This window comes from Xenopus laevis, chromosome 9_10S (assembly GCF_017654675.1).
Source record: "Xenopus laevis strain J_2021 chromosome 9_10S, Xenopus_laevis_v10.1, whole genome shotgun sequence".
NCBI classification, from domain to species: domain Eukaryota; kingdom Metazoa; phylum Chordata; class Amphibia; order Anura; family Pipidae; genus Xenopus; species Xenopus laevis.
Window position 1 is genome coordinate 97,328,906 of NC_054388.1, and position 18,701 is coordinate 97,347,606.

Here is an 18,701-nt window from a genome sequence, read left to right on the forward strand (position 1 = left end):
ATGGGGTGCTCTAAGTTCCCCGTGCATGTACCTGAATACTTCACTAATGACTGGTAAATGTTATTTCCCTCTAAGTGCCTTGCCATATAAAACCTTTCACTAAAGCCTTTTTCAATTTTGCTTGCTTTCTGGTTTCACTATATGAGGCTATGGAAACCCTTTATTTTCTAGGTAACTATGTATTTATTTATTATTGAGGTTGGCCAAAGTATGCAGAGATTGAATTCTACATATATATGTGTATATATATAATTTACAGCAGATAAGGGTTGCTGTCTCTCAATTTAATATTAGAGATCTTGGATATTTAGCAATTAATTTAGGCTTGTGCTGCTTAGCAGTCAGTAGCACATCATCATGGAGGACCAATTCTATCAATCTGTTGTCTTAAACAACCGTTCCAAAATAAGTAATGTCTTTATAATAGGGATGCACCGAATCCAGGATTCGGCCTTTTTCAGCAGGATTCGGATTTGGCCGAATCCTTCTGCCCGGCCGAACCGAATCCTAATTTGCATATGCAAATTAGGTGTGGGGAGGGAAATTGCATGACTTTTTGTCAGAAAACAAGGAAGTAAAAAATATTTTCCCCTTCCCACCCATAATTTGCATATGCAAATTAGGGTTCGGATTTCGGTTCGGTATTTGGCCGAATCTTTCGCGAAGGATTCGAGGGTTCGGCTGAATCCAAAAAAGTGGATTCGGTGCATCCCTACTTTATAATGTCACCTTTACACATGTGTTAATGGCACGTATCGCAAAAGCTAAAATAATCAGGATGTGATGTGTAATTTCTTCTTTAAGGATGTATTACTGGATATTAAAGACACAGCTTACCTTTAAATGATGTATTTTGCTAAAGTTATTTAAAAAAACAAACAAACAAAGAACTTTGCAGAGAGTAATTACTAAATACTGTATGCAAGCACTTTACTCAGTAGAGTTTTTATCTGAAAGATTCTAGGAATATTTAGATGTAGGTGTGTATCCCATGTGCCTATTGTCCTGCTGACTCTGGCGGGCATCTGTCATCGCTTTTCTCCATGCAGACATAAAGAAATCAAGATCAGTACCCCAGACCCACTGAGAGAAAGTGCCTCATCAGTTACCTATTTAGGGGGACTAGAGTCAAGCCTGATATGTTCTAGAACAAAAGACTGGTACAGGTGGAACCATACCTACAGGTTACAAGAGTACGTTTCTCAGTACTATCATTGCATTGATTTTATTTTTTTATTATTTGTGTTTTTTTGCTTTTTTACTTTATATTCAGCAGCTCTCTAGTTTGCAGTTTCAGCAATCTGGTTGCTAGGGCCCAAATAACTCTAGCAACCATGGCCTTTGTGTACTTGAAATGTCATTTAAAATGGCATTCTGCATCTCATTATTCCATAGTGATGATGACGTGCGTTCCGCATCCATTACAATGTAATCTGAACACTTGCTTTTCTGCACTGCATAATTGCTACTTGTCTCCTGTAGTGAAACGGCTGTAAACAGTCAACAGGACAAAAGAATGCACATGTTCTGGTAGTAAACACAGCATACTATAGACTGAATATTGAGTGAGAATCATTACCAGCAGTGTTTCTAAGCAGTGTTATGTCTTAACTTGTAATTGGACTAATTTGATCTTTGTTCTATGTTTAGCATATATACACCAAGTTATTAGCAATGGATTCATCCCAAGGATTATATATCTGCACATCCACCAGAAACTGGCCAGAATTGGAGAAATGTAATAGGAGGTGAAACCTTTCTACTGGTCTAGTAACCCATAGCAACCAGAGCCAGGCCAGACCAGGCAGGCGCCCTAGGGTTACCTGCCCAGGCACAGCGCCGGCTGAGTGCGCACATGCGCAAATTGGTGTACGCGCATGCGCGGTAGCGCAAGTAGATGCTAAAACGCCACACTTAGTCCGGGAGAGAGGGGACCGGACATGGGGTAGGCGACAGAGCAGGTACGTGCCTGGCGCCTCCCCAAATTTGCGCCCTAGGCACGTGCCTACTCTGCCTACCCCTAGTTCCAGCCCTGATAGCAACCATCAGGCATTTACTGGCCAGCTGTTTAAAAGTGAATATCTGATTGGTTGCTGTGGTTTACTAGACCTTGAGCTTGCGTTAGAGTCCTGCAGCGGGTTGGGTACCTGCCGGTTAGGGTAGGTTATGGGTAGGATTTTTGTCGCAGTGATAGATGCGGGCATCTTATTACAAGTCTGTCTTTTATGCATTTCACTGCAAGCAACACATTCAAGAATAGTATATTACTGGCAGTTCATTTGTTTCTGCTGGAATCTTTACCTTCTTGAGTAAATGGAACTTTTTATTTATTCCAGGGTCAGTTACTTGCCTTAATGATAAAATACTTGTAAGAAAGCCCAAAGGGCTTCATTTGAATGAAACTTCATATTGTAGGTAAGAAAAACTGTTTCTTGAAATGATGTAATTAGTGCTGACCTTTCTGCAGCTAGATGGTCTGAGAGCACCTTGGGGCTGACCACTGCGCTTTGGGCAGAATGAATAAGCAAATATTTAATTTTTCCCCCTTTTTATGCAGTTAAAATGCCAATAAATCCTCACTTCAGGCAATTAAAATTGTGTAAATTGTGTTCAAATAGTATAGTTTATAATCGGTAATTATGTGCTTCCCTAACAGATTCAGCTGGTATTCCGATATTAGACTGTGGTCATTATGTGGATGGTAAAATTCTAAGGTGCATATTTACTATTGGTCGAATATCGGGGTTAATTAACCCTCGATATTCAACCCTCGAAGTAAAATCCTTCGACTTCGAATATCGAAAAATATGCTTCGATCGAAGGAAAAATCGTTTGATCGAACGATTAAATCCTTCGAATCGTACTATTCGAAGTATTTTAATCCATCAATCGAAGGAATTTCCTTTGATCAAAAAAAGCTTAGAAAGCTTATGGGGACCTTCCCCATAGGCTAACATTGGTGCTCGGTAGGTTTTAGGTGGCGAAGTTTGAAGTTTTTTTTAAAGAGACAGTACTTCGACTATCGAATGGTCGAATAGTCGAACGATTTTTAGTTCGAATCGTTCAATTCAAAGGCGTAGTCGAAGGTCGAAGTAGCCAAAAAAAATTCGAAATTCAAAGTAGTTTTTCATTCTAATCCACTCAAGCTTAGTAAATGTGCCCCTAACTGTTCCATAAAAATGCACTGAATATCAGGTAGGAACTTCTAGTTTTGTTCAATGAAAGGTCCTGCAGCTGCAGCCAGCAGTGGATGTGTGCACTCAAGCAAATATTTCTTCAAGCCAGTCATTGTTCGTATGATCTCAGGGATTCCGATCTTACATTTTCTGGAAATGGACTCATTTAGATTAATAGACCTCTTGTCATGTTAGGTGAGAAGTAAAATATTTAATCTTATCTCCGGTGATAACTATGATTAGTTCTGACAATGCCTGGGAAAGTAAAAGGGGGCAAATAATTTTTTTTGATTCATTAATGGAATATTGTCCTCAGAATAATGTATTTGCTCAGAATGGAAAACAATGGCCATATAATTGGGGGGGGGGGTGATTTACTTTAATTCTGATTATGTGCTGAATAAATGGCCTTCATCTCAAGATATATACTCCTGCAGATCTCTCAACGCAAAGATCAGGATTATTATCTACAGTAAAAGGCTCATTTATATAAACTGCACTTTGGCCTGGGAAAGTGTTTGCTATGAAAGTGGATGGGATAAACACTCTGGTAGAATCTGGCTATAGATATACTGTCTATATGGTGAGCATCCCAAGTGAATAGATGTCTGCAGGACTTTGCCACCCAATTTGATGGGATTTTCAGCAGAACAAGACCCATCAGGAAAGGACTGCATCCAGGTCTTGCCGTGCATGGGTTGACTCAAAAGCCACAGGGTGGTTCCGGCTGTCCATTTCAGGCATGTGGTAGACCACACGTTCCCCCAGTCCAACACTTATTTCCTTCTCCATCCTACCAAGGCCCCCTTTGTTGGCTGCCAAAAGTGTCTACTGTTTTTCTAATTAACCTCTAATGCCCTATCTGATGACATTAGTATATAAAATGCATTTTAGCATTATTTCTGTGTTTGTTCTTCAGTTCCTTATCTTGAGTTTCCTATAGCTATATAAATCATTAGGCAAACCATGGTTGAATGAGGGTAGATTAGGGTTAGGTAGAACATTTTTTTGACCTGCACATCACTAATGCTCAGTACATGCATTGCCAGATTGTCAGAAAAAAAAAATTGAATGTGGAAGGCTATTAACATCTTCAAATGGGTCACTGGACCTCTGCCATTGACTTCTTCATGAACTTGTTAAATGTACACAAACATGAGCTATTGACCTCTAGCTGTATTTGTCAAAACCCAGAACTGAAAAGTATTTTGCTTTGTGGAGTTTGTGTGATTTTTACAACCGTGGGATGCTAATAATGTTCTCTCATTATAGCTGTGTTCAAGCCCCTGCAATCCAAACACAAGCTACCAAACTATTTTATACAATTGCTAATGGATTCACCCGCTTTGTTGCTCTGCAATTCTTACAATTACATTCAGTTTCTCCATTCTATTCAGTTCTGCCTTTAACTTGTCCTTTAACATGACTGGGCTTTTTCTAGGAGCGTGTACTTGAAGTGCTGCTCTGTATCCTCATCCTCTACAGCAGGGGTCCCCAACTTTTTATATCTGACTGTGAGCCACATTCAAATGTAAAAAGAGGGGAGCAACAGAAGCATGAAAACATTCCCCAGGGAATAAAGCACTGCGTATCTTGACAGCGCTATATAAATAAATGATGATGATGATGATGCCAAATAAGGGCTGTGATTGGCTAATGGTAACCCCTATATGGACTGGCAGCCTACAGGAGGCTCTATTTGGCAGTACATGTGGTTTTATGCAACTAAAACTGGAATTTAAAAATGAGCAGCTGCTTTGAGGCCACTGGGAGCAACATCCAAGGGGTTGGGGAACAACATGTTCCTCATGAGCCAGTGTTCGGGGGATCACTGCTCTACAGCATGCACTTTCTTACATCTGCACAATTTATCAATGATTTAGTTTCTTACAGTTGTTACACACTTTACCATAAACTGGGCAATTCTGTGTTAAAAGTTCAGTGCCACATCTTTTACAATGGAACTTGTACTGGATTTTAGGTCCTTTTCAGTGTACTCGCTACTGTGCAAGTTGCTCCAAATGTTTGCTCTCCTGCATAAAGGCCTGTGTATTCTTATCTACATGCATAGATTTTAACTGCACTTTTGTGGTTTCTGCTGCCACAGATAACTCCAAATGCATTGAAGTCTATGATCGACACATTTTTTTGACATGAAACATAGTAACATAGTAAGTTTGGTTGAAAAAAGACACACGGTTTGTGGTGAAAAATTTTGCTCATTGCTACTGAACTGCTTTATCCAGACTCAGATCAATTTTTTTCTCTCTCTTTCTCCTGTTATCGGATGTAATGCCACATACAAGTCTTTGGGGGCAAATTTACTAAAGGGCGAAGTGAATAACTCAGGCGAAAATTCGCCAGCTTGACGTAATTTTGGAACTTTCCCCAATTTATTAATGGGTGCAGGGCCAGGCGTAACATCGCTAGAGAAAGGGGCAAATTCACTAAAGAGCAAAGCACCTAACGCTAGCGCAAATTCGCCAGCGTGACGTCATTTCGTTACTTAGCCTATTTACTAACGGGGTGCTGGCGTAAATTCGCTAGCAAAGTGGACCTACTCTAGCGCTACTTGGCACCCTTACGCCAGACGAAGTTGCGCTATGTAACTATGCTAATTCACTAACTTGCGCATTTTACTGAATGTTACCTCTTGCGCCAGACTTGCCTTCACCACCTCAGACCAGGCGAATCGCAAGTCCCAAAAAACGCTGGCGTTTTTACCATTTTTCAGGGTGATAGTTGCAAAAGAGCGTAAATTTTTTTGAAGTAACCGGCTCCCCCCATACATTTCCTAACATATGACACATAAACTATACACTGGGCTCATGTGTAGGGCAATATAACAACTTTATTTTATTCTATTAATGTTTCCTGGGCTTGTGTAGTATAATGTATTTGATGCAACATATATGTCCATTGAAAGTTAACTTCCCGCCGTATGCAAATTAGGCAACGCTAAAGCAAATTCGCTTTGCTTGGTGCAGTAACACTAGCTCAACTTCGCCAGCGTTCGGCGCCCTGGACGTAACTTCGGATTTTAGTGAATTAGCGTTGTCCTGGCGAATCTACGCCTACTGAAGTGTTGCGCGAGTGAAACTGTCGCTGGTGAATTTTCGGAGGTTATTGAATTTGCCCCTTTATCTGATAGGAGATTCCTGCAACTGTCCAAACTCACAAGACTTTGCTTTATTTTTTTAGTTCAGTCACATACTGAAGAATGGACATTTCTTCCTGCACACATGTAAAAAAACCTGTATCTCTCATATGTGATATTCTTTTTTGGATTGCAGTGTTCCTCAAATGTCTTCATAATTGTCTGCAAATCCCATTTATCATCTTCTGTGGCGAATGTGAATGTATTATATACTTCCAGCGCATCTTCCCCTGCCACATATAAAAAGAGAAGACTAATAGATTTCCTTGTAGAGTCTCCAGACCTGCAGGTGATTTGAGATTATCCTTCTTTTATGTTTCCTCTGCAGCCACACTTCTGGCACCATGTATTATTTTGGCTTTATATCTTTTGCAATCAGCACACAGACACAGATCTGTCCAGCCTGCTTTACCCCCTGACTTCCTTGTCCCCGGAACTAAATTCCATATTTCATATTCATGTGCTAAGTGGAGTGATATCATGACAGATGCCCAGAACCATTTATGATGAAACTGGGGGAAGCCACAACATTAGTGCAGAGAGAGAGAGAGAGCACAATTGCACTCTTGCTCTAGTAAAGCCGAATTTCCGGTTAAAAAAACTGAAAATTGGCTCTTAAAGATACCAGGAGCGGCTGTTTGCAGCTCCTGGCAACCTATTTGGCGCTGCCACTGAGGCTCATTGGCTGAGGACCCCGGCAGATGCTACAGGCTTAATGAGATTAGTTTGCATTGAAATTTAATATACTTCAATTAAAAAATGTGTACCGTTTTTATAAGAAACCTGACTGTATGCAGTGAAATTCTCCCTTCATTTACTGCTGTGGATAGGAATTGTCAGACGGTCCCTAACTGCTCTGGAAACAATCATACTTATGAACAGCAGGGGGAGCCCTCGCCTTACTTCCCAGCCATGCAGAACTCAAGCAGCTTTGTTTATGATGATCCCTAAGCAGCCCAGGCCACACTGAGCATGTGCAAAGTCTTAGTCTTGCAAAGATGTTTAACAAAGTTACAAGATGGTGACCCCCTGTAGCCAACTTTGAAAGCATAAATTATTTGTTGGATTAGGCTTGTGGTGCAGTAAGTTCATGTTTATATTTAGAATACAAAATATAGCATTTCTAGCCTTATTCTATTTTACACTTTCCTTGTCCTTTAAGTAAATTTTTAGTATGTTATAGAATGGCCACTTTTCAATGGGTCTTCATTATTTATTTTATATAATATTTTAATGATTTGCCTTTTTCTTCTTTCCAGTTTTCAAATGAAGGTCACTGAGCCCATCTAAAAACCAATGCTATTTAAGGTTACATATTCATTGTTATTGCAACTTTTTATTACTCATCTTTCTATTCTGGCCCTCCCCTATTCATATTCCAGCCTTTTATTCAAATCAATGCATGGTCGCTAGAGTAAATCGGACCCTAGCAACCGGAACTGGAGAGCTGCTAAATAAAAAGCCAAATAACTCAAAAACCACAAATAATAAAAAATGAAAACCAATTGCAAATTGTCTCAGAGTATCACTCTCTACATCGTACAACAGTTAACTCAAAGGTGAACAACCCCTAGACAGTGTAGTGCTTATTGGGTGCAACAATATTCATCCTTTGTATTTCTTTTCTGTTACATAATTGTCGTGTATGACCCTCTACTGATCTGCTTTTATGGTAATATGGTACAAATAATCTTTGTTATGACCTTCACTGTTACTAATAAACCTTATAATATATTTATGTATTTCGCTCTGAAGGTAAACATTTAATTTATAGCAAGGGAAACTGACAGATAACTTGCTGAGGGAACTAGAGGTAGATGTATTTTTATGGCATAATGCCTATTAAATATCAATAATTGGTGGGTTTTCTGATCCCTACTACAATAATGAGTTGTTTGGCTCTAGACAGGAAGGCACATCATTCAAATTGCAATCTCTATGAGCTCAATGGGACAGAGAAATCTTCCCTACAGAATTAGCTGTGATGGTCTTCAGGCAGATGAACCAGGAGGATCAGTAGCGATCTGTACAAATGACTCCATGACAGTAAGTCTTCTCTTTATATAGCTTCTGTTCATGGAAACTAACTGCATTTTTTTTTATTCAGGTAAGAATCCCACAAACTCTTTTGATGACGAGGTAACTCCAACATTTGTATTCTTCATGTGAATATTTTAAGTTCACCATTTGGCTATAGCGCAATTGTATACTCCCATGCTGTGTTTAAACGAACACAACCAAACATACAAGCTGTCCAGGTTCTTCCTAATGAGCATTTGGAAAACCATGCTCTGGCATGTTAAGCTTTATTTAGGTTGTGGTGTATATACAAATGGCCTGTAGATGTCACTGTGCTCATACTTATACTGTGCATACTTCCTGACAGCTTGAAAGTAAAAGTGGAAGTTACTGTTGTGTAATGCCTGCATGACTCTGCTAATAAAGCACTGTTATACTCTACTCATCCTCGGCTACCCAAAACATAACAAATGGCGACAAGGATGGCTCTTCTACCTCTGCAGCAGCCTGCACCTTTTCTTCCAAATCCTGGTGAGCCTACCATACCTTTTACTGCTTGGATCCGTATGTTTGAAAACTACATTATTGCTGCTGACCAAGGGGAGATTTCTGCTGCTAGAAAGCGTGCTTTACTTATTCACTGCCTGGGAGCAGAGGGTCAGCGTATATTCTATACATTACCATTACCTGATGATACTTATGAAACTGCTCTTACTGCTATAAAGAACTTTTTTGTGCCAAGAGTAAATGTGGTTGCTGAAAGATATAAATTTCGCCAAAGTGGACAACGTAATGGTGAATCCACAGAACAATTTGTAGCAGCTTTGAGAGAGCTGGTTATTACCTGTGAGTTTGGGAATCTAACAGATGAAATGCTAAGAGACCAAATAGTGGAAAAAACAAACTCACCTCGCATTAGACAGAGACTGCTCCTAGAGCAGGATTTAACCCTTGCAAAGGCTATTACAGTTGCTAGCCTAATTGAAACAGCAGCGTCAGAGGCTAAAACTCTCAGTCAGGGAACTGCTGGGAATGTACAGATTGTGAATTCAGCACCATGGCCTTATAATGCACAGTCACAGGCAAAATACAGTGCTAAGGAAAGGGATTCACCTACACTGCAAAACCGTGCAGCAAATACAAATAGAAAATACTGCTTTCACTGTGGTTCAACACAACACACTGCAAATCATGTTACATGTCCTGCAAAAGCTAAACGGTGCCGCAAATGCACAAAAGTAGGACATTTTGCTAAGATCTGTCGTAGTTCTGCTAAAGATGTTCATGAAGTCACTACTACAAATGTCACAGTATTAAGTGTGGATAAAGCTGGTAAATTTATTCCAGACAAGTTTATATGCACTGTCAGTGTCAGTACTGCTTCTGCTGACAAGGGACACTCCATTAACCTGATGCTTGATATGGGTTCAGCTGTTTCTATACTACCAAAGGCAGTGGCGTAACTATACACCTAAGGGCTCCGGTACAAAAATTTGCAACTGGGCCCCCCCGCACCCATGTTGTGCGCAGGTAACAACAATTACTGAACAATTAATTACTGAACCTGGTATACTTTTTTATGGCAAAGTATAACACAACTAAAATTGAATTTTTATAACTCTGTAATAGTATGTGAAAATAATCTGGCGCAGACCACAGTGATAACAAATCATGGAAACAAGAGACATTAACACTAATGTTAATGTTTATTGACTTCAACTGGACAGACAGAACATGTACAAATTCATAGTATATGTAAACATAGAGTGGATTCTGTATGATAAATACAGTAGCACAGGGGAATGCCAATGCTGTCATTCACTTATGGGATCTCTCTGTACAGACTATGAGCAAACTTAGAGGCTGTTCCTGCTGAATTGTGCTTAGTACAGGGAATACCTATGCTGCCATAGTTTTATGGGATCTCTCCGTACAGACTATGAGCAAACTTAGGGGCTGTTCCTGCTGAATTGTGCTTAGTACAGGGGAATACCTATGATGCCATAGTTTTATGGGATCTCTCTGTACAGACTATGAGCAAACTTAGGGACTGTTTCTGCTGAATTGTGCTTAGTACAGGGGAATACCTATGCTGCCATAGTTGTATGGGATCTCTCCATACAGACTATGAGCAAACTAGGGGGCAGTTTCTGCTGAATTTACTAATGACAGCAAGGAAAGAGTTAATGTTGTGACTATGGGAAACAGAGTGGAACTAGTCAGATCCCTACAAACAAAGTCCTTACCAGGCAGTTAACAACAATTGTGCTGAGGCCTGAGACAGTGGGGGGTGGGGGGATCTGAAAAGTAGCCACTAGCCAGCCACTGAGCCACCGAATTGCCTTCAGCAAGTCGAGAGCCCATCTTCAAAAATAATTTTTTCCCTCCTTCATGAAAAGGAGTCTGTGAGGGCTGGAAATTCAGATCAGTCAGGGGCAGAAAGTCTGTCATTTGATTGATTCGGCACTCGGCTCTCTTGCTGTTCTTGCTCTCCCCCCTGCAGCCTGGACACCGGAAGAGCAGAAGCAAGAGAGATCGGAGCAAGACCAGCATTAACTGCTGTGTGCGCTCAAAAAAAAACTTTGTGCGTGTCAGGTAACATTGGTGGGGGGAAACGATTGCAAACTAGCTTGTCCTGGCTGCTGCTGACTGCTGTGGAGTACAGGAATCTCACCCTCCACGATCCTGCCTGTCAGCCGAGTCCTGACCTGGACGCATCAACTTAAACTAGCAGCGCCTATTTCCCTGACTACCATTGGATGTCGGGTAGTTGATGATATGCAGCGCACGTAAGCGAATGCGCGTACTAGCTCCAACCCGCACCCCTTAGCTGCAAGGCAGTTAAGACGATTTAAAAAAAAAACAACAACTTCTTTTGGCTGTTTATTTTCTTCCCAGGACATGGGCCCCTTCAGGGGTGCAGGGGCCAGGGACCCCGGTGCGGTCGCACCGTTTGCACCCCTGATAGTTACGCCACTGACCAAAGGATATTTACATAAGTAGCAGGAATGGGATCAGTTATCTGGAAATCTGTTATCTAGAAAGCTCTGAATTTTGGAAAGGCGTTCTCCCATAGACTCCATTTTATCCAAATAATCCAAATTTTACTAAATGATCTCTTTCTCTTTAAGAATAAAACAGAACTTGTACTTGATCAAAAATAAAATATAATTAATCCTTATTGGAGGCAAAACCAGCCTATTGGGTTTATTTAATGCTTATATGATTTTCTAGTAGACTTAAGAAATGAAGATCCATAAACTACAAAAAGATCTGTTATGGAAAACCCCAGGTGCCAAGCATTCTGGATAATGGGTCCCATACCTGTACTATGTATGGAGACCAATTTGTTATTGGGCTCTAGTCAAAATAACCTGACAGGTGACGGTATATTTCACAAACATGTGATATGGTTGTTCAGCTCTGCCTTACCCCTTATGAACATGCTACAGCATATAGTTCCTAGGTCAGCAGGAAATATTCGAATGATTATCTCTATATAATATATGTATATAGCTATTGTAATGGTTGTCTATAGTTTGTATGTTAATTTATCTGCTTTGTTTCTTTGCTCTTCACCTTGCAGTTTGTTTGCACCGCTGTGTGGATGATTATTCTACCAACCAAAAACCACTTCAATTCCAGAGTAGAGATCTGCAAAAGTGTTTGTTATTGCAGATCCTCTAGCCTTGACTTTAAGAGTGAGAACAAATCGAATGGCTTTAGACCGACCATAAAAATACCACTGCATTGCAATACCTGTGCACTTGTTTTTTCCATGAATTCTGGAATCTTTGCAATGCACGTACAATGCATTGACATTGCACATGAGTGTCACTTGGGTGTGCCATGGGTGCTCTTTCGATGTTATTCAGTTGGTGCACAACAGGGCTGGAACTAGGGGTAGACAGAAGAGGGACGGGCCTAGTGGGCGACGGATACATACCTCTTCAATTCGCTTACCCCTAGTCCAGGCCCTCTTCCTCCTGCTGCACATTGTATCTGGGTGCTCTGATGCCCCCAATGTGACATCACCGCGCAAACAAGTGCATGCGGAAATGGGCAAGGTGCCCGGCTCTGGTGCACAATAAGCTGTATTTTATAGCAAAGTGCTAATCCCTAGACTGTTGTGCTTCATTAAAGGCTCCCTTGCACATAGGGAGCTTTTTGAGCCCCATTCAATATATTAAAGGGGGTCTAAACCCCCAAAAAAGTGTAAATTTATTCATAGTGGTTTTCTGAGCACTTTTGTAAATGACATTACTTTTCTATTTTAAGTGGCTTATGATATATTAGCAGTTTTAGACATTTTTATATAGCTAAACAGGCTTCATCTCAAAAGCTCCTTTAAAAAAACCCTAACTGCCTTTAGAGTTTTTATGCCCTTCTGCATTTGGTTATTCCTTAGGTTGCTGAGCAAAAAGTCTGCTTTTAGCAGTTTTAATTGTAACCACTAAAAACAATCATTTGTGTGAATTGCAAGAGTGCTGAGAAAAGCAGTCTCAGAAATTTTACATCAGTTTTCTTTTTTTGGGGGGGGGGGGGTTAGAGCCCCTTTATGAGTGCTAGGTTCAACAAAACCACTTAGTGGGATAGTGCAGAACTGATGAATGCACAGTTTGGGCTTTGCACACGCAGATCTCTATTATTAGACATATAATATAATAATATAATAATTATTGTGACATATGGTACCTTTAGCTTGCAGGAGGGAACAAGTAGACTTGACAAATCAGGTACAATGAAATACCGTGGTTGATTTTCTGTTGTATTTTACTGTAAAGGCATTAGAAAGCACGACGCTTGTGTGCAACTCATCTTCTTTGTAGGTTTGAATAATTGTGCTTGTTAGTCTTTCAGTTTGTGTGCAACAAAACATATATCAATGAATAAAGGAGGGTCCTTCACATGCAATTTTAGATGAAGACTAGCATTTGACCCTCGGGGGGATAAATAGATTACCAGGAAAACACTGAGCACACTCAGCTTTTGCAAAAGAGGAAATTAGTTTTTAATGCAATTTTGATCTGGACCAAACATTCAGATTGCCGGTCCCATGTAGGCCAACATGTATTAATGTTGTTTAGAGTTGCTTTTTACTATTTTGCAAATCCTGTGATGGTGCCTGGTTTTCTATTTGTATCTCTTCACCCTGGATGAAGCACCATGCGTAGATCACTTCATGCTAAACAGATTCCCGCCTTTGGAGTTTACAGTCTGTTTGGTGGCCAAGGCACAGTTGTCAAAAAAAGCATTAAAACCAGATCTCTGAATCAATGTACAGGTATGGGATCCGTTACCTGGAAACTCGTTATCCAGAAAGTGGCAAATTACAGAAAGGCCGTCTCCCATAGACTCCATTTTATCCAAATAATACGAATTTTGTCAAATTACAAAGAATAAACAGTACCTCGCACTTGATCCAAACTAATATATAATTAATCCTTACTGGAAGCAAAAGAAGTCTATTGGGTTTATTTAATGCTTACATGATTTTCTAGTAGAATTAAGGTATGAAGATTCAAATTACGGAAAGATCCATTATTCGGAAAGCCCCAGGTCTGAGCATTCTGGATAACAGGTCCCGTACCTGTACCTTATTTAGCTATTGAACTGCTCCACAAACTTCAGTGGTCAGGGTACAGCTCATTTAAGGAGAGAATGCTTCACTTTGTGTAGGGAAGGATTGTGATGAGCATTTCAACTCTTCAATATTTCACTATCTGCTTAAGACCATATTCCTAAATGTAGGAATTAGTGCTGTCATGACTATTCCTGTATATTTACAGATGCCAGTTGCAGCTCCTTCTTTTTGGAACCTTAAAGTTAAATTCAAAGGGCAGATTTCGTTACTCGGCATGAGCAAGGCCAGGCAAAGGGGGTACCAGTTTTAAAGTGATCCTTATTATTTAACAGTTCAGGCTTCCTACAGTGCATTTGGCCTTACTGTATTCAATGTAAGTTAACAAGCAGTGTCGGACTGGCCCGGCGGGAAACCGGGAAAAAACCCAGTGGGCCCCGACCCTCGTGGGCCCCCGCCAGGCCAGAACCCTTCTCTAGATATTTTCAATTGCAAAAATGCGTGCCGGTGATCATGTGCGCCGAACGGCGCTGTTACGCATACGCACCGAGCAGCGGTGTTGCTGGGCCGACGCATTTTAGTAGGGGGGCGGGGGCCGGAGGGGGGCCCCTGGACAGCAGTCCCGGTGGGCCCCGGGCCCCCCAGTCCGACCCTGTTAACAAGCACTCTACTGAATATAGAATATGTGTTTATTTTGCTTGAAAAATGCAATAGAAAAAATGTGGGAATATTTTTTAGGGTGACAGGTCAACTTTAATAGCCATCACCCTTGTCAGTGAAATTTGATGTCTGGAACGGTCTAATTCCTAAGACGGACGAATGGCTAGTGTCAGAGGGTTGATAGTTGTCACCCCCACCCTCTATGACGCCATAACGCTATAGGGCCCAAGGCAGGATGGACTAAAAAGGGCTAAATGGTCTACTGTGGACAATGGTCACTCATATAGTTTATACTAGGCCATACAAATAAATGATCCCCACTCTGTTACTTAGATTCCAGAGTGTCAGCATAGTGTCAGCATGTCTCTTATGCCCTTTTGCAGAAGTGTTGCTCAATAGTTGTCTGTACCACAATGGCTATGTTTAGCCAACAGATGTTTACGAGGCTGTGGACAGTTGGAACCAGAAATCTCTTATGTTGCAAAACTGCACATCTTACAGGAATGTACAAATATATGCCAGTAAGTCTCCTCGCCGGACCATGTATGGTATTTCCGTGAACCCCTTGTCACAATTACTGTAAATGCCTTCTGAAAGCTATATAACGCCTGGACCAAGAGGTGTGTCTTTGGTAAGTCCTTGGCTGACATTCTGTGTGTTACTCCAACAGCTTACCCAGACAAAACTGTTATGTTGTATTATGTATGAATAAATTGCCTGACTATTTCTAAAGGTTTTCCTTTACTGAGTTTTGTCTTACACGAGGTCAAAATGGTATTACTAAAAATACCTTCACCCTAAACATAGCAGTTTTAGTTTCAGCATGCACACTTATTGAAGTCATTTCAACTATTACAAAACCTGAACTGAACTTGCTTGACAACTGTGAAGCTGAGGGATGGGACCTGCCAGCCTAGCCAGATGGCAAATCACTACGTTTTTGATTCTACTGACCGTTATCTCTATCACCAGACTTGGCCATCTCAGACCAGGCGAAGTGCAATAGAGTAGATAGGAGTTCCTCCAAAAAAAGTTGTCATTTTTCCTATTTAAAGGGTGATAGACTGAAAAATATCGTAATTTTTTTTGGGGGTACCCTCCTCCCCCCTACATTTGCTAACATATGGCACCTAAACTATACTGTGGGCACATGTGTAGGGCATTATAACAACGTTATATAATTTTATTAAGGTTCCTTGGCCTTCAACATGCACGGTCATTGTACTTTAACTGCACGCCGTACGCTAATTATCCAACGCAATCGAACTGCTGAGCGTAATTTCGCTGGCGTAATTTTGCCAGCGTTTGGTACCCTGTTCGCAACTTCGGATCTTCGTGAATTAGCGTTGCCCAGGCGAATTTTCGCCTGGCGAAGTGTTGCGATGTGCACAAAGGCAGCGCTGGCGAATTTTCGCCGGTTAGTGAAGTTGCCCCTTAGTTTGGTATTTAGTTCAGACCTAAAAAAGACAGACTGTACTTGATAGTTGCCTTTTCCTAATCCTATGATATTTTTGTTGATTGGATTCTTTTGCTAAGGTCTTACAATGTAACCATTAATAATACCCTGATTTATCATCAACTGATATAAAAATGTTACCGGTGAAATAACTGATTGAATATTCATATTCCTATTAATATGAGGTAAGTGTTCACTTGACACAACATGGATAGATGTTTACTGGAGATGCAGCCTTTAATCAAGCAAGATGACCTGCAACATAAGTAAAAAAAAATTAGCGTGTTTTTAATTAATTAGTTACAATCTCCATCTAACCTCTGCCAGGTCTACCTTCACTGTTATGTAATTATTTGCAGCAAACTAGCTCCTGATTTCTCTTTATGCTCTAAGACATGTTCTGTGGGGAGAAGAAGAAGAGGTATGTATATTGTCTATCTCCTGTTATTTACCGTTGCTTGTATTTAGAGTGCTGTATGTTTCTAACAATTAATAAACCACAGATGGGAACAATCCTGCAAAATTAATAAAATACAATATGTATAAAGAAAGATGCCAAGTATCAAAAGTTGAGACGGATTGAAAGACCTTCAAGGGAGGACTACCATCACCCTCTTACAGACACAATTGTAATAAGTTTGGTAATACATGGTGATTTGGCCACAAGTGCCAAGACTGATAAACCATTCATCTTTACTGCATTATTTTTCAGATGAGCTGTCCATGTATAAAGAATCCTCTATGTTGAGTCTGTCATTCCCTATCCTGAATGTGGATCTAGAGTCCTCCACAAAAAATAAAGGTAATTCCACTGATTTTCAAACCTTGCAAGAATTGAATTCACAATTGCTTGTGTTAGAATACAATTTTGCTCTCTCTAAAGCCATTTGCTTCCCTGGTTTTATTTGTCCTAGATCACATAAGTGCTGTAGGCCGTCTTGTTGTTGGTGTCCTGTTTATCCTTGGATTTGTCGCAGTGGTTGTGTATTCTCTGCTACTGTTTTTAAAAGAAGATCCATAAATATGGCGCACTGAGCACTTTTTGTAATAAAAGAAAAAAAAAGGTTAAACAAAGGCACATTAGCCTCTTCCTAGTATTTCGGTCTACTCAATGCCGATACTTGAAAAAGAATCCTTGAATGAGCATATCCAAAATGTGTTGTTTTTTTTTAAAGTATTCTAATTTGCCTTTCAAACTGATACATGTCTATAGGAATAATGCAGCAGTTCCTAAACTGTGGTCCCAACTAAAATGTCCACCATTCTACAGGAATGGTAAACTTATGGCCTGCCGCTATCTTAAATTAGAATGCTGACACTAAATTATTGGATTATGAATTAGATTTTTTTTCCTTTTTGGACAGCATGGATTGACCCCTTCTTTGTAATAAAAAAAATTCTATCAAACACAGATACTTTTGTTGAATGCTAAAACATATATTCGATTAGTGTATCACTACTAATAAGTAAACATGGACATCAAGTGTGCACTCATTTCGGTAAAAGAACACTTTGAACTTTGTTTTTAAAGGGGACCCGTCACCCAAAAAAATTATTCAAAATCCTATTTTATCACAGCAGTCAAGCAAAATGAACTTTAATTACACTATATACATTATTTGGATCTTGTTTCCTTCAGTCTGTGAATTCATAATTATAACTAGTAGGCAGGAGCCATTTTGTGGACACTGTTATTAAGACAAGTCTTGTATCATCTCAGAATCTTGTTTGTGCACCAGAATGGGGGACCTGATGTCCATCCTCATGCCCTGGCTACATAATTAAACGATGAAGAGAACTGGGGGAATCTGGGAAGAGCAGTAACATCTAGGAAGTGCTGAATGGAAAGTGAATTTGATTAACAGCTGAGCTTAATACAGCTAAGAATGATTTAATAAAAAATAGAAATTGGATTTCATGTTTAATTTGAAAAGAACTTTTATTATACAGTTTTTTGTGTCCGGGTGACAGGTCCACTTTAAGAGTTGATTCTCTTCCATTATCTATATACTATTTTTATATTTTAAATATACAAATGGATACTAATGTGTATTTTACTGGTCTCTAATCATCTTTAATCATCATTTGTTTAGTGTCAGCAAATAAACAAGAAATACTGGGGGTCATTTATCAACACTAGGCAAATTTGCCCATGGGCAGTAACCCATGGCAACCAATCAAATTGCTGCATTCATTGTTCTACTTGCAGCTTGCTTTAAAAAGCTACTCACTGATTGGTTGCTATGGGTAACTGCCCATGGGCAAATTTGCCCAGTGTTGATAAATGAGCCCCATTGTGTCTTATAATGTTCACAACATCATTATAGAGAAAGAAGATGATTCTCCAGTGAAGGTTTCTCCTTGCTATGTTACCATCCTACTATATAGGTTGATAAACTTTTTTTTCTTGACACTTAGGGCCTTATTTATAAAAATCTGAATTTTTAATAAAAAAAAGTCTGTCCAAACTAGATTCCACGATTGGACCTTATTTATTATTAAAAAAAGCACGATTTAATCGGAACAGGGACAAACACTAAGGGGCCCATTCACTTAGCTCGAGTGAAGGAATAGAGGAAAAATACTTCAAATTTTGAAGTGTTTTTTTGGCTACTTCGACCATCGAATGGGCTTCGACTTCGAATCGAACTA

The 18,701-nt window shown here is 39.9% G+C and overlaps 1 pseudogene; it reads left to right on the forward strand.

Moving 5' to 3' along the window:
* On the forward strand, positions 1-17,070 carry LOC108702310 (annotated as a pseudogene).
* Positions 17,071-18,701: the final 1,631 nt, after the last annotated feature.